At 44.3% G+C, this 16,862-nt stretch overlaps 2 protein-coding genes across 2 annotated transcripts in view; one reads left to right on the top strand and one right to left on the bottom strand.

Moving 5' to 3' along the window:
- The window catches only part of CDH23 (cadherin related 23), an 832,275-nt gene that overhangs the window by 710,157 nt on the left and 105,256 nt on the right, over positions 1-16,862 (top strand). The window lies entirely within an intron of this gene.
- VSIR (V-set immunoregulatory receptor) overlaps positions 1-16,862 on the bottom strand; it is a 33,021-nt gene that overhangs the window by 13,199 nt on the left and 2,960 nt on the right. The gene's annotated exons all lie outside the window — the stretch shown is intronic.

Genomic DNA, 16,862 nt, shown 5'->3' with positions numbered 1-16,862 from the left:
GAGATAACTCTGCATCACCGCCTCCCTCTTTTTCAGGAACGGGTCTTCTTTGCATCTTCTTCCGGTGGTAGCTTTAAACTTCTAGGCCTCAGGCAGCCGATTGCGCATGGAGCGGCACTGGAGAGTTCTCTCGCAGCATTGGGGACGCTCCTGGTGCTGTGAGAGAGCTCATTTGCATACCGACGAAAACCGGATTATATACCGAACAGTTGACCCAGAGAAGACATCTAAAGGCTATTCCTACGTGGTAGGTGTATTTGGGGCACTAAACCACCCACAGGTCCATAAAGGGATTCTACCATTAAACTACCATTTTTTCTAATGAACACGTCGGAATAGCCTTAAGAAAGGCTATTCGTCTCCTACCTTTAGACGTGGTCGCCGCCGCGCCATTCTGTAGAAATACCGGTTTTAACGGGTATGCAAATGAGCTCTCCGCAGCAATGAGGGCGGGCCCCAGCGCTGAAATACCTATGAGCGCGTCCCCATTGCTGCTCAGAGCTCTTTCCTGCGCCGTCTCCTTGTTCTGCAGCAACTCCGCCTCTTCTGGCTTCTCTTGCTCTTGTAGTTCTATACAAAAGCATAGAGAGGCCACCCCAAAATGGCCGCCGGCCGGCTCCTGTATTGAACTGCAAGAGCGGCTACCCCAAAATGGCCGCCGGCCGGCTCCTGTATTGAACTGCAAGAGCGGCTACCCAAAAATGGCCGCCAGCCAGCGGCCATTTTTGGGTAGCCACTCTTGCAGTTCAATACAGGAGCCGGTGGCCATTTTGGGGTGGCCTCTCTATGCTCCTGTATAGAACTACAAGAGCAAGAGAAGCCAGAAGAGGCGGATTTGCTGCAGAAGAAGAAGGCGGCGCAGGAAAGAGCTCTCGGGCAGCAATGGGGATGCGCTCGTTGGCCTTTCAGCGCAGGGGCCTCCCCTCATTGCTGCGGAGAGCTCATTTGCATACCGGTTAAAACCGGAATTTCTACGGAATGGCGCGGCGGAGACCACGTCTAAAGGTAGGAGACGAATAGCCTTTCTTAAGGCTATTCCGACGTGGTAATGAGAAAAAAAAGTAGTTTAATGGTAGAATCCCTTTAAGGACCAGTGGTTCACTACCTCATATGGTTATACTTTCCGTGGCTGGGATTAAAAAAGTTTTTGTTTCAGAGTTTGTCTGAAAAATGTCTTTTCTCTATATGTAGTTATTTCTTTTTGGAAACATATGAAACCTAAAAAGCTTGCAGAGATCTGGTAGTTACATCCTGTTTACAAGAAGATGTCACGGTTTGCTATTTGATCTCGTTTCAGCGAGACCGCAGAATACGGAGGAATGAACTGGTGACCCGCTTATACTGCTGATTTGTCACTAATTTTATTTGACACTGTTATATAGGAGAAGAAAAGACTAGGCAAACATTTAGTATTTACCACATGCTATTATTATTATTATTATTATTATTATATTTACTTTTATTGTATCGAGAAGTCATTATTTTATTATACAAAACACACATACAAAACAAACCTTCAGTCTCATTTACACAGTAGAATACTGACACAGGGTTCACACCAGCGTTCAGCAGTCTGTGCTCAGGTTTCCGTCTTCTGCATGCAGAAAACAGAAACCTGTCATGCCGAGTCTGGCCTTGAGCACCGGTGAGCGTTTTATCGCTCCGCTGCGAAACCGTTTTTATTTAAACTGGACCGTACTGCATGTCCGACTTTGTGTCCGGTTTTAAAAGAAACGGTTTCACCGTGGAGCGCATAAAACGCTCACCGGCGCACACAGACGGAGACTTGAAACATGCCTGCAGGTTTCCATCTCCTGCCCCTGTTTTGTGCAGGAAACGGAAACCTGCAGAATGGAGTACGGGCACAAATGTGAACGAGCCTTGACTTGCACCTGGTTACAAAGGTGTAAGGCCCGGTTCACATCTGCGCTCGGGTTTCCGTTCATGAAGTCTGCTCGGGGACCCTTCGAATGCCAACCTAAACGCATAAAACGCTCACTGGCGCACACGGACGGAGGCTTGAAACATGCCTGCAGGTTTCCGTCTCCTGCCCCTGTTTTGTGCAGGAAATGGAAACATGCAGAACGGAGTACGGGCACAGATATGAACGAGCCCTGACTTGGACCTGATTACAAAGGTGTAAGGCCCGATTCACATCTGCGCTCGGGTTTCCGTTCAGGAAGTCTGCTCGGGGACCCCTCGAATGCCAACCTAAACGCATAAAAAAGCAGTTGCCTAAGGAAACCGGCAGACCCCATAGATTACAATGGGGTCCGTGTGGTTTCCACACAAAACATGCGGAGAGAAAAGTGCTGCTTGCAGGTACAATGGCAACAGAATCTGTTTCAGGATAGAGTTGCTTTTAATCTAACCAATCCATTCTAAACTGAGCGTACTGCGTGGCATCTACACATTGAGGCCTTGTTCACATTGATTTCTTTCCGTAGGCTGGAAAGAAAACCGAGCCATTGAATTTTTTTTGGTGTAATTGGGTGGGGTTTTTTTCCTGTGAGGCCCTACTTTTATCCATTTTTTGCACAAAACAGACTCATTCAAGTTACTGGGCCTGAAAAAGTCAAGTCATTGAGGCCAAGCTGCAAGTTATCAGTAGGTTTTCACTTGCAGACCAGTCCTTCCATTCTGAATGGAGTAATGATTGGCCAGTGTGCCTACTCCTATATTCATTTCAATGGGCGTGCCAGAGAAAACAAGTTACCCCTATCCTATGGATAAGCTACTATACCATATACAACAAAGTGAATGGTAAAAAGTGAAGAACTGCAGCATTTGTCTGAATGCTCCAGTCTCCTCAATGACCTTATCAGTGAGGTCCAAGGTGTAAGATCCCTCCCCACATCTGAAAATGATGACCCTTATATAAGTTTCACTACTTAATTCCCCTGGATTTTGTTGCGGAGGAACTTCAGGTCTCTGGGCTACTCCTGACCCCAGGTTATGTGACCAGAACAATACTTGCCTGTACTGTACGGGCTGGCTTTACTATTAGGGGGCATTCACACAATGTAACGCGGCATTGATTCTCACAAGTAAACTCGTGTCAGAATCAGCGCTGCAAAACAGAATTCCATTGACTTCAATGGGTTCCGTTTAGCGCGCGTAACACATTGAAGTCAATGGGATTCTGTTTTGCAGCGCTGATTCTGACATGAGTTTACTTGTCAGAATCAACGCCGCATTACATCGTGTGAATGCCCCCTTATTATGATGTATTCAGCCACCTTCCATAGTACAGGTAACTAGCAGTGAGCTCGGAAGAGGAGGACATAGATGGGATGACTTTGGACTGGGTCCTGGTTTCCGAATATGTGACATGGGGCCACAGACAGTTCAGAAACCCGTGGAAGTAGAACCTGGGAGAAGTAAGGGCTAGTTCACACGGGGTATTGCTTGTACCCATCCCATCGTGGCATTCCGCGAAGGATTAGGCTCAAGTGAATGGGCCGGAGCCTCGTGACGCAAACGCGGCGGCTAATGGGGGCTACTAGCTAACGAAAAAAAGAAGCGAGCGGCTCCCATTAAAGTCAATGGGAGCAGTGGATTTTGAGGCGGATTCCGCATCAAATTCAGCTGCCAACTTGCCCCGTGTGAACTTAGCCCTAAGTATTGAAAATCTCCGCTGAAGAACCCTTTAGGTTTTACTGTTGTTGTAGTAACACCCATATACTATCATTGGAAAGAGGAGACACAGCCAGTTCAGTCCAGTTTCCCTTCCTCTTAGTGACAAATTTAGACTGAAAAATGGGTCAACAGAGATTTTTTATGCTGAGACGACACTTTGCAGAAAAGCTGCATTTTTGCTTTTTTTTTTTTTTATGGAGAATTATAAGTGCTCTTTATTTAGTCTCAAAAAACTCTATCAAACTCTGCAACAAAATCACAGCTTTTCCACAACGTGGCCTCATCCATGTGATAAAAAGTAACTGAATCTGACAGTTTTGACATGGCTTTTCTCAGTCTTTCTGATGAATTAAACATGCATGCTCAGCCTGTCTCCGCCCGTGTATTCGACTATAACTAGGGTTGAGCCGATCTTGAGATTTCAGGATCGATTTTAAAATCCGATTTCCGATCATTTTCCATCCGATTGTGATCGTGAAATTTACTTGATCCGGAATCCGATCTTTTCCAATCCCGATCGCTCAACCCTAACTATAACATATACTGAACTCAATTTTTTACTGCTTAAAAGCAAATGTCTCTTTTTAGCCAGTCCCCCAAAGCAGAAGCAGAAGTAGGAAATTGATGCAATCCAAAAAAGTGACCACACAGGTTATACACAAGAGTGTGTAGGCTTGTGGCTTAGCTGTGGCCGTCTGGCAGACTTTACATTTACAGAGAGTGGTCAGAGGGGCTTTTATTGAATATTGATTTTTGTGCTAAGTACCTCACTGCCATGTCTTGCAGAATCTGGCCCGTTCTTACTGTCCTAGGTTGGAGACATGAGGAAATACATAATTTGTGCTGCCCAGCAGGTGGCGACATCACTCAGAGATGTGGCCTTCTGCTCACAATGCAATATAAGGGCAGAGAAGAGTATTTTACATGAAGGGTGGAGGTGAGGAGGGTTTGTAGCACATTATCACAAGTCATGCACATTTATCTTCCATTAGAAAGCAATGACTTGCGTGCTATATGCCAAACAGCTATCTACGTTACATGTAACCAAAGATTGCCAAACAATTTTGCTGGATGCAATCAGTAATTCTCTTCACATTTACACCCTGAAGAAGAGTTATGAAAACCAGGTGTTAAAGGTCTATCAGTCTCAGCCATTAGGTATATCTAGTAACGTGTGCTGAGGATGTGGCTGTGCAGGAAGCTTGCAAGGTAAATTTGCTTAAAGGTTGTCTGCAAAACCACATGTGGTTTGTGATCTCTCAGCTCAGTCATCCTGTATCCGTCTTCTATGAGCGGTACGCATGTGATCATTAGTTTGAGTTATGTTCCTGGCTGGTACTTGTTACTGTCCACTTGTTTGTGCAGGTTATGGAGCAGCCAACGATCCACCCAGTGCTCGTTCACACGGGGCAAGAGGGGGCGTATTTTGGCGCGGAATCCACCTCAAAATCCACCCCCTCACAATAGAGGTCTATGTAGACCGCTAGCGATCTTTTTTCCACTAGCGGTTCGTTCCCACTCGCGGAAAAAAGAAGCGAGCTGCCATTTCTTGAAGCATCCATGCGTCCGTGTCAAGACGATCCCTCTGGACTAGGCCCATTCACTTGGGCCTACTCCGGAGCGGGAAGCTGTGACTGTCGGAAGGCGCAGCTAGCCGCGGCAGGCGCATTTTGGCCCTGATTCTGACGCGCTTCCCGCATCAAAATCAGGACCAAAGTACGTGGTCACTAGTCCTTACAAAAAGATGAGGCATTTGTATTTATACAAACTGATACTTTGACAGCTAGTTGTTAGCACAGATTCCCATTCATATAATATATATATATATATATATATATCTATATATATATATATATATATATATATATATATATATATATATATTTCAATAGGAAGTATTTTATTGAATAGTCTGGTCACTAAGGAATTTAAAGGAAGGGCTGACAAGGAGCGAGCCAGGAAATGAGAGAGCATGGAAGGGACATGAACAATACATCATAAGAGACCATTGTCATGCCTGTGAGAGAACAGTAACTTTGCTGTAAAATACTATGTAACTGCTTTCATTTATGGCTACTTAAAGTTCCCCCTCTATATACCATTATGATCGCGTTGCAATAGCCTTAAAGGCTGTTCGTCCCCTACCTTTATATTTCTGCCCCGCGCCGCCATTCCTTTGAAATACCGTTTATTCCCGGTATGCAAATGAGTCTCCAGACAGCACAGGGGGTGTCAACTGTGCTGCTTCAAGACTCTCCAGTGACGCCTCCGTCTTCTACAGCCGTTCCTTTCTGCTGCATCCTGCATGTAATCTTCCAGCGAGTCTGCGTTCGGACAGAGCCGACTGTGCATGTCTGTTCGGCCATTTTACTGTGCCGCTTACACGAGCGTACTGTGCCTGTAAGCAGCCACAATAAAATGGCTGATCAGAAATGTGCAATCTCTGCCCAATGGCAGAGCCGACTACACATGTGCAGAATTTAGATTCCGAATGCAGGCTCACCGGAAGAATAGACGAAGGACGAGGAGGAGAGGCACGGCAGTAGAAGATGGAGGCGTCGCTGGAGAGTCTTCAAGCAGCACAGGAGACGCCCATGTACTGTCTGGAGACTCATTTGTATACTGGGAAAAAACGGTATGTCAATGGAACGGGGGCGCGGAGCAGAAATATAAAGGTAGGGGATGAATAGCCTTTCTTAAGGCTATTCTGATGTGATATTATCTGAATAAGCGATTCTAACGATAGAATCCCTTAAAAGTGTTTTTCTATGATTTTTATATTGATGACCTGTTGTTTGGATAGATCCACTAGCATATGGGACACTGGTGCTGCAACGCTTATATCAGCTGCTGTAATAAAGATGGCGTTAGGGCCTGATGCAACAAATAACTCAAAGTCCTGGGCAACTAGAATCCCCAAGTGCTGAGGCAAAAACAGTCCTAGGTGTGCTATGCTCTCCCAAAAAGAGCAGAACCAGACCCCAGAGTTCTACACCAGAGCTCCTGATGGTGGACTTGGACTTGGTAAAAGTCTGAGGCCCAAATCCGCATCTGGAGGACCCAGACACTAACCTGAGAGTGAAGTCTAAGAGAGCAGGATGGACTAGAGTGCAGATGAGCAGAAGGGTAAACCAGGGGAGTCACGCAAATACCCAAGGAGCAAATACGTGGTCAAACAGGCTGAGTCGATAACTGGAGGTAACGTGGTAACAGAAGGCAGAGGCAGAAGCGTAGTCAGGGAAGGAGGTCAGAGGAGTAGCCAAATCAGGATCCAAAAGGGAGGTCAGGTGGAAGCCAAAGGTCATACACAGGAGGTCAGGAAGGTGCCAAAATCAGGATCACAGAGGAGAGGTCTGTAAGGCAAGCCGGGTCATCCACATCCAAGGAAATCCAGATGCAGGAAAAGAGGCAGGAGGTAGAAGGCCAGGAGACAGGGAACAGAAGAGGCTCGTCGCTAGGGAAGCTGATACTGCAGGGAAAAACGAATAACCAGCGGCGGGCCAGGACCAGAATGAGCTGTAAATAGCCTCTGGAAAACCGGAATCTCTGCAGACTCAAACAGAGGATTCCAGCCTACCCCAGCTGGGACCAGCCGCGCCGGACACAGAGCGGGCCGGGAGCCTCCGCGTAGCACAGTGGTGGCCCCGGGCCCCTCCTAACAGATGGCATGTCAGCACGATGGTCTCCATCATGTAAAGAATACTGTGATCTGTGGTCCCATAAAAATCAGCTGATAGACGTCCTATCATATGTAAAAAGTCTCACACTTTTATGCAGCAGAACTTCAGTATGGGGCGTAATACAAGCTTGCACAACTATGAGAAATATCAAGGTCCAGATATCTGATAAAAATGATTTATTGCATATAGCCTTGTGCAATATTGTAACTAAATTATTACTAGCAGTGACAAGATTTCCTTCTGCCTTCATCGTTTGTCCTTCCTCGCAAAGAAAGGAAATTGTATAATGTACATTATAAAATATATATTCACATATATACAGACATACATGCATACAGTGTATACATGGAATGTTTCTTCCATGATACCGATGACTAGGTCTGACCCAAACTTGCATGTAGTCCTTATCCCTGGTAGAAGTAGTGCTATAGACTTCTTTAAATCTGTGGTTTAAACTAGTAGTGGGGTCACGATTGAAGACGAGACTTAAATACTCTGCTTGGAAAAGAAAGTTCTACCATTTTATTTGTGTATCATGCTTTACAGTGTAATGTGTACAACACTTATTGAAGCTTTAGAAGCAATACTCACCTGTCCTCAAATCCTTCATTGCGGTATGGGCTCCCATGTTCTATCCTATACCGGCACTGGTCAGGCCCAAAAGTGAAGACCCTTAGACAACTGCTGCGACCTCAGGCCTCAGCGGTCAAATGTTGGGAATTGTAAATGTCGCTGCTATATGAGTAAAATATGGAGCAGGGGTCACAATGTAGGACAGGGTAGGCAAGCGTCACTTCTTTTTAACTCACTATGTTCCTTTGCCTATAAAACTATGCCCTTCACACTTGCTGTATTCAACACTACTTTTTATGAAAGGGAGCAGAGCTGGATGGAGACCGAGGCAGGCTGGGATGGGTAGGCCTGGGACAATTTTACTAGAACTCGCGTTAGAAAACTGGTGGGAATTAGGCTTAGGCCCCACGGGAAAACCACGGTGGCAACGCATTGTGGTTCTTCCCGCAGCGCTTTAGACATAAAGGTCGCGGAGTCTTCCTCCACAGACTTTGTTACAATTATACCGCCGGGAAACCGCCGGTGTTTCCGTAGGTATAATTGACATGCTGCGATTTCCAAAACCTCGCCGGTTATGGAAATCGTGGTGTGTCCGCACTGCGGTTTTTACCGCAAAGTGGGCATGGGATTCACTAGAATCCCATCCACTTTGCACTTACTCTAAAACGCCGCAATTTTCCCCACGGCATTTCTGTCCCGTGGGGCCCCGGCCTTATATGGGAAATCTAGGTGATGATGCTTCTCTGTCCTGATATCTAATATTTGGCATCAGTACCTTCAGGATCACAAAGCCCCTGTGGTCCCCATTAGGCTGTGTCCACATGGTTAGGATGCAATGCAGATATTTCTATCCCGATTTGAGACACTAGCAGCAGATTTTAACAAATGTCATCCACGTGCTGCAAAATAAAGTATGCAATGGAAACTGACATAGGGTGTGGATTTTTGATAACTTAGTATGTCCATTTGTGCTGCCATTTAACACACAAATATTTTACAGGAAATTTTTCTGAGGATTTGCAACAAAATCAAAAATAAAATGTCTTATTCCTTTGAAAACAAGGCTTGTAGTAGGAGTTTAAATTTGCTTTGTATTTTTACCCAAAAAGTTTCTTGATACAATGATTTCAGTCTGAGGACAAAATAAACACTTTGCCATATCTTGCAGACCTAAGGACCCCTTCACACGGCGTAAGCGCGTCGCTCATTTAGACCCGTACACGTAAAGCCGGCTTCACGCGCGCTCCCATTGAAGTGAATGGGATGTGTTTTGAAGCGCTTGCGTGTACGGGTCTAAATGAGCGGCGCGCTTACGCCGTGTGAAGGGGCCCTGATACAAGTAAAATATCTAGAGTCTGCCATTAAATTTTATACAGAAGAAACTTTTTTGACACGGGGCTGAGAAACTATAAGGGGAAGTGTTTAGCCAACGAAGAAGTATCACCGAAGTTCCCTTTCAGTAAAAGGGTTTTTTTTATTACAAATTTACATAGATTGCCAAGTATGTCTACTGCAAACTAGATGTAGTTTATGTGGACCCCATAGTCTATAATGGAGTCTGCTGGGTTTCCGCCTGAAAAATGCTTGCAGGACTTTTCATTCCACATTTTTTCAAGTGGAGTGGGGAACTGAATCCCTGAGCGCTCACTGATCGCAGATGTGAACCCAGTCTTGCTAACTCCTGGTTGACACTAGCGTATGTATTCCGTCCGGGCAGAGTCCGCATGGACACCCCCCCGGACGGAATGCAATTGCAAGTGCTGTGCTGTCAAAGCGCATGGACCCCATAGACTATGATGAGGTCCATGTGCTTGCCGTGCATTGCCCACACAAATGATTCACAGGAAAGCCTGCTGCTGCCGCTGCGCTGTGTCCACTGTCCCTGCTGCTGTGGAATGAGCTGAACTCATGGGTTTTGCTCTAATGAAGCGGTTGGAGGCTTGTGGCCACTGTGGAGTATTATACTGTGGGGGGTTCTGGGGAGCATTTTATACTGTGTAGGGCCACAGTGCAGCATCAAACTATGGGGATTATTGGAGAGCAGATTATACTGTGTAGGGCCACTGTGATGCATTACATTGTGGGGCCACTGTGGAACATAATAATGTGGATGGCTTCAAGGAGCATTTTATACTGTAGACCACTATAGAGCATTTTATACTATGTAGAGACAATGGCGCGTGATACTGTGTAGAGATAGTGTGGAGCATTATTCTGTGTTCAGTTCTTTTGAGCATTGTATATTGTGCAGAGACATTGTGGAGCATCTTATACTGTGTGGAGACGCTATGGAGCATTATGCTATATGAGGAACACTGAGAAACATTACACTGTGTGCAGAATTATTAGGCAAATGAGTATTTTGATCACTTCATACTTTTTATACATGTTGCCCTACTCCAAGCTGTATAGGCTTGAAAGCCAACTACCAATTATGTAAATCAGGTGATTTGCATCTCTGTAATGAAGAGGGGTGTGGTCTAATGACATCACTCTATATAAGGTGTGCTTAATTATTAGGCAACACCTTTCCTTTGGCAAAATGGGTCAGAAGAGAGATTTGACGGACTCTGAAAAGTAAAAAATTGTAAGATGTCTTGCAGAGGGATGCAGCAGTCTTGAAATTGCTAAACTTTTGAAGCGTGATCACCGAACAATCAAGCGTTTCATGGCAAATAGCCAACAGGGTAATAAGAAGTGTGTCGATAAAAAAGGCACAAAATAACTGCCCATAAATTAAGTAAAAACAAGCGTGAAGCTGCCAAGATGCCATTTGCCAGCAATTTTGCAATATTTCAGAGCTGCAACGTTACTGAAGTATCAAAAAGCACAAGGTGTGCGATACTCAGGGACATGGCCAAGGTAAGGAACGCTGTAAAACGACCACCTTTGAACAAGAAACATAAGATAAAACATCAAGACTGGGCCAATAAATATCTTAAGACTGATTTTTCTAAGGTTTTATGGTTATATGAGAGTGACTCTTGATGGGCCAGATGGATGGGCCCGAGGCTGGATCAGTAAAGGGCAGAGAGCTCCACTCCGACTCCAGCAAGGTGGAGGTGGGGTACTGGAATAGGCTGGTATCATCAAAGATGAACTTGTGGGACCTTTTCGGGTTGAGGATGGAGTGAAGCTCATCTCCCAGATCTACTGCCAGTTTCTGGAAGACACCTTCTTCAAGCAGTGGTACAGGAAGAAGTCGGTATCGTTCAAGAAAAACATGATTTTCATGCAGGACAATCACATGCATCCAAATACTCCACAGCGTGGCTGGCCAGTAAAGGTCTAAAAGAAAAAATAATAATGACATGGCCCCCTTGTTCACCTGACCTGAACCCCATAGAGAACCTGTGGTCCCTCATAAAATGTGAGATCTATAGGGAGGGAAACAGTCCACCTCTCGGAACAGTGTCTGGGAGGCTGTGATGGCTGCGGCACGTAAACAGTGATCGTAAACAGATCAAGCAACTGATAGAATCTATGGATGGAAGGCTTGTGAGTGTCATCGTAAAGAAATGTGGCTATATTGGTCACTGTTTTTTTTTTTTGTTTTTTTTGTATGTCAGAAATGTTTATTTCTAAATTTTGTGATGTTATATTGGTTTACCTAGTGAAAATAAACAAGTGAGATGGGTATATATTTGGTTTTTATTAAGTTGCCTAATAATTCTGCACAGTAATAGTTACCTGCACAAACAGATATCCTCCTAAGATAGCCAAATCAAAAAAAAAAAACCACTCCAACGTCCAAAAATATTAAGCTTTGATATTTATGAGTCCTTTGGGTTGATTGAGAACATAGTTGTTGAAGAATAATAAAAAGAATCCTCTCAAATACAACTTGCCTAATAATTCTACACACAGTGTATATATACTATATGGAGGCACAGGATAGGAAACTATAAGATAGATCAGGGAGGAGGGGGGCCCACAAATTCTGCCCGGATTATTCCTGATGGCAGAATACAGTGATAAAAGACAGAATAAGGGTGCATTCACATGGAGGAAAATGGTGGATTTTTTTCCACTAGTGGGAAAAAAAAACTAGTAGAACCCATTGACATTAATGAGAGGCTTTTGTTTCAGCATGGAAAATTCCACACTAAATTCCTCACCATTTTCCTCTGTGTGAATGGACCCTAATAGCAATAGTACATATGCCCGACATACTTTATTCATGGACAACAAAAACATTTTTCCCATGGCCTGTTTTAAATATAGTTTATCATTGAACATCTTGGTTGATTTTCCTTTTTCCTGTGAAAGTCTAAGGATAAAATATGTAACAAAGTGTATAACTTCCTGCAAAAGTCACAAGTCAGAATTGAAGCTATAGTTGCATCCATGATGAAGACTTAAGTTGCATAGGATATATAGTGTATGGATTTTACTACAGAAGTAGAAAATATTCCCACATTGTAGGCTTCTGTGTGGGACCTAGTCCTGCAGAGATCTGTATGATTTGTGCAGACACCGCTTGGAAAACACATGGACCCCATTATAGTCTATGGGGCCATGTGGTTTCTTTAGCTATGAAGATCATAGATTGAAAGGTAAAAAAGTTTCCACTTCATTTGATTTGTAACCATAATCTGCTATGGGGGCCAACACCCGGCACCCTCCCCAACTACATATTTGAAGAACATTGTGTAAGTAGGACATAGACTTCTCTGTACACTGCTACACAGTAGCAGTTCAGGTCCCATCCACCTTGCTTTGCTTTGTTCTGCATAGGCACGAGTCTCTTATGTGGGTATAGTATACTGGCCAACGCCTTATGCATATCCTCTATAGCTCCCCTATATTTTTTTATATAACCTTGAACATGATTCCCAATATATATATTATATTAACTATAATGGGGTTAACTGGGTGTACATTGTTTTTATACTGAAATTGGTGGAGACAAAATTCCTCTATCACGTTGACGATGTCTAACAGAGACTCCAGCGCAGATGTGAACATAGCCTTATGTTACAACTTTTTTCCACACCTGCCTTCCCACTCCTGTCCTTCCCTCTGCATAAACTTGTATAGATATAAGTCATCTGAGTCAGGTGCCATGTAGTCTGTCTCCAGACAGATAAGAATATGCAAATCTGTATTCCATGATGTAATTAGGAAAACCGTGCCTCAGTCATGCAGCCCAATAGCTGTCCTCGGCTGAGAAGACTGGCTTGGTAAAATCCCACATCATTTGGGAAGGTCGGGCATGATGTTAAAGGGAGCGCCCTCTATAGGGCTGCATGACTGAAGCACTGGCTTCCTAATTACATCATGGAAGACAGATTTGCATATTCTTCCCATGATCCCTTGCACAGTGGAGCACTAATGGCTTAATAAGACTCCACACACATACATGCTGGTCTCTCCCTAAGGAGTAACGATATCCTCTTAATCCAGACACATACAGTATATACATACATATATAGTAGGGATTTTTAGAGTGAAAATCAGTTTGGAGAAGAGCCGGGAAACTGGCCGATGAGAACAAGATATGGTTGGATTCACACCTGCGCTTGTTGCCCATTCTGGCATTCTGTCCATCATTCCTCTTAAAAAAAAAAATGCGGAGCAGAACTTTTCTCTCCAAAAATTTTGGGTGGAAACCCAGCAGACCCTGTTATAGTCTATGGGGCCTGCAGGTAACTGCTTATTCAGTGGATTTGGTTTCCATTTTTCGTGTCCCCAAGTGGATCCGACGAACGGAAACTCGAGTGTAGGTGTGAACCTACCGTAAAATATATTAGTGTTTGTGATAATCTCCTGCACTATTCATTTGTGCACAGTCGGGTGAAATGACATATATAAGAATATTACATTGAGCATATGCACTGCCGTTCTATACAATTCTTTGGCATTACAGAAATAGACAAACACTCATCATGGTCGTGTGAGAGGCGGTAGACCACATTTCAGCAATGAATAGGCAATGTTTTCTTCTTAAATACTTTACCTTCTCCATAATACTTATCCAAATCAACAAACTCCCTTTTCTATAAGACTGCTCTACCTTTCACGTCATTTGATCCCAAAAGAAAAAAGTATTCCAATTTTACTTGAACAATAGTGGTACCTGACGTCTAATCGGATCCGTTTGCTTTCTTGGTTGGATATAATATACATAAATTATTTTCATTATTCAGCACAAGAGCAGAAATTTTGTGTACAGAACCTGATCGTTCGAAGTTCTTGTACTCTCGCTTGTGGAAGTGCTAGAACTATTGAGTGACTTTGTGCTGCCCGGGATCCTGTTTAATGGTCGCTTTCAGACCACGCCGCGTTATGTGACCCTTGCTAAGTGTAAATATGTTTCCATGACAATGCCTTGTCCTTATAGTCTCCAGAATAATGGTGAGGTTAGGTTTTTATACACACACACGGGGGAAAAGTACAGCTTTTACTGTAGCTGTCGTCATACACCGTTTTCTGAACTCTTCTAACCTGTTGTGAATAGATAGAAAATAGCTATATAGGGTATTCTAATGCACTGTTCACAGGCTGGTGGTATGCAAAGGAAAAAAAAAATCTGTCTAGTCTTATAGAACAAACTTATCCTGATACTATGACAACCCGAGGCTCTGTCATGGAGGATTTATACAGTGTCCTCTTCAGTTTTTGGTACCAAAACTCAGTGTTTCCTAGTCTGTCCGCTGGCGAAGCGATTGTTGCAGCATTTGATCCAACTCACACTACCAACGACCCAGATGGTTATTGTTGAGTTTATTCGCGCTCTATAACTGTAGCGTTTAGAGATGGAATGGCAAAATCTACTGCTACAAAAGTTTGTTAAAATGGAGATCTTTAATCTTGACACATCTAGCTGATCATGAGATCAGACAACTGATGTTCCCATTCATCCTTACTAGAGATGAGCGAGTAGTGAAATATTCGAGATTCAATATTCGTTTCGATTAGAGACTCAGTATTCGACTACTCGATTGAATATCGAATCCCATTATAGTCTATGGGAATAAAATGCTCGTTTCAGGGGAAACCACTATTCAACTAAAGGAGAGTCACCGAGTCCATGAGTAGCAGGAGGAGAGTGTTTAGGAGGAGCGCTGTGCAGTTAAAGCGCAAGGACCCCCTAGACTATAACGGGCCCGTGTGCTTGCAGTGCACTGCCCGCACAAATGATCTGCGTGGCAAGCAGATGGACCCCATTATAGTCTATGGGGTCCGTGCACTTTAACTGCACAGCGCTGATATTCCGTTCGGGGTGGGGGGGGTGTGGTCCTTCTGCGGACTCCTTCCGGACGGGAAGCAAGCGCTAATGTGAACTGGCCCTTACTCGTCCTGCAGAACCAGCATTGATTGGCTGAATGCTATACACTGTATAGCATTCGGCAAATCAATGCTGGTTCTGCAGCAGGCTCGTCTTTACTAGTCAGGAGAGCTGGCAGCTTGCGGTTATGGTGAGCTGACTTTTTCTCATAGGAATGCATTGACCAGCGTTGACTGGCCAAATGCTATACAGTGTACAGCATTTGGCCAATCAACGCTGGTTCTGCCTGAGGCTCGTCTGTGAGGAGGCGGAGTCTAAGATCGGACCACAGCAGTCTCCATGGTGGTCCGATCTTAGACTCTGCCTCGTCACAGACGAGCCTCTGACAGAACCAGCGTTGATTGGCCAAATGCTGTACACTATATAGCATTCGACCAATCAATGCTGGTTCTGAATCAAATCTTTACTGCGAATAGAGAGTAGTATTCGAACGAGTACGAGTATTTTGTATATTGTAGTATTCTTTCGAATACCTACTCGATCGAATACTACTCGCTCATCTCTAATCCTTACTATCTTGTATCTAGTGGAATCACTTGAAGGGCACTTTGGGTAGACTGAGGGTGACCTAGGGCTGTGAGGATTAAGGGGTTTTAGGTGCTTCTGTGGGGTGGGGAGCCTAGGATTAATTTCAGTTTCAACTTGAATATATGTGTACTATTTGATGTAACTTCTTTTGTCTGTCAATTGTCTATAAGGGTCTCCACACCCACTCATGTTATTCTGACGTGGGAAGCTGCGTCAGAATAGGACCAAAATGTGCCTGCCGTGACTGTCGCGGCTTCCCACTCCGGAGTAGGCCCAAATGAATGGACCTAGTCCGGATGGTCCTGTCGTGAGGTGTACGCAGGGCTGACTTCAGCTGTAGAATCCGACTGAAGAAAGGGCAGCTTGCTTCTTTTTTCCGTGAGCTGGAATGGACGGCAGCGGTGAGTACCGGAGTGCAAGGGACAGGTATGATTTTTTTTTTTCTCCATTTTTCACCTTCCCCGGCCTCCTGCCTGAGTATCAAATTTCCTGGACAACTGCTTTAGGCTTGGGCCTTAAAATAGCGGACGGCAGCGAAAAAGTGCTGTGGGAAAAAGCACTGCAGGAGTAACTTCAGTGGAAACGCATTGCCATTTTTCCTGCAGCGTTTTTCACAGAAAGTGGAAACCTCTGCAGACTTTCTGCTTCCATTATACCTATAAGGTAACCGCCCTCGTTTCTGTAACTGAATAACTAACATGCTACAGTTCCCAAAAACGCAACAGTATTGGAAATGAGAGGATTTCTGCAATGCACATTTTTATGCAATGTGTGGATTCGCTCGAAAGGACTATAAAATACTGTGGTTTTTGTCAAACAATGCCAACATCATACAGATAAAATAAAAGTGGTTACACTCCAATTTCCAACATTTTAGTAATACCTGGATCCCCACTATGCTCTACTTCCTTCTTCCCTCCCCAAACTGCAGGAATTGGCTGAGAATTTCCCCTCCATTAGCCCCATATAGGGATCACAATGTACAATTTTTTTATCCTATCAGTATGTCTTTTGTAGAAAGGGAGGAAACCCACACAAATACGGGGAGAACATACAAACTCATTTGCAGATGTTGTTCCTGGCGGGATTTGAACCCAGGACTCCAAGGCTGCAGTGCTAGCCACTGAGCCACCGTGTTGCCCCATCCATTG

This window comes from Leptodactylus fuscus, chromosome 10, assembly GCF_031893055.1.
Source record: "Leptodactylus fuscus isolate aLepFus1 chromosome 10, aLepFus1.hap2, whole genome shotgun sequence".
Lineage (NCBI taxonomy): Eukaryota > Metazoa > Chordata > Amphibia > Anura > Leptodactylidae > Leptodactylus > Leptodactylus fuscus.
This window is presented reverse-complemented; position numbering and strand designations above follow the sequence as displayed.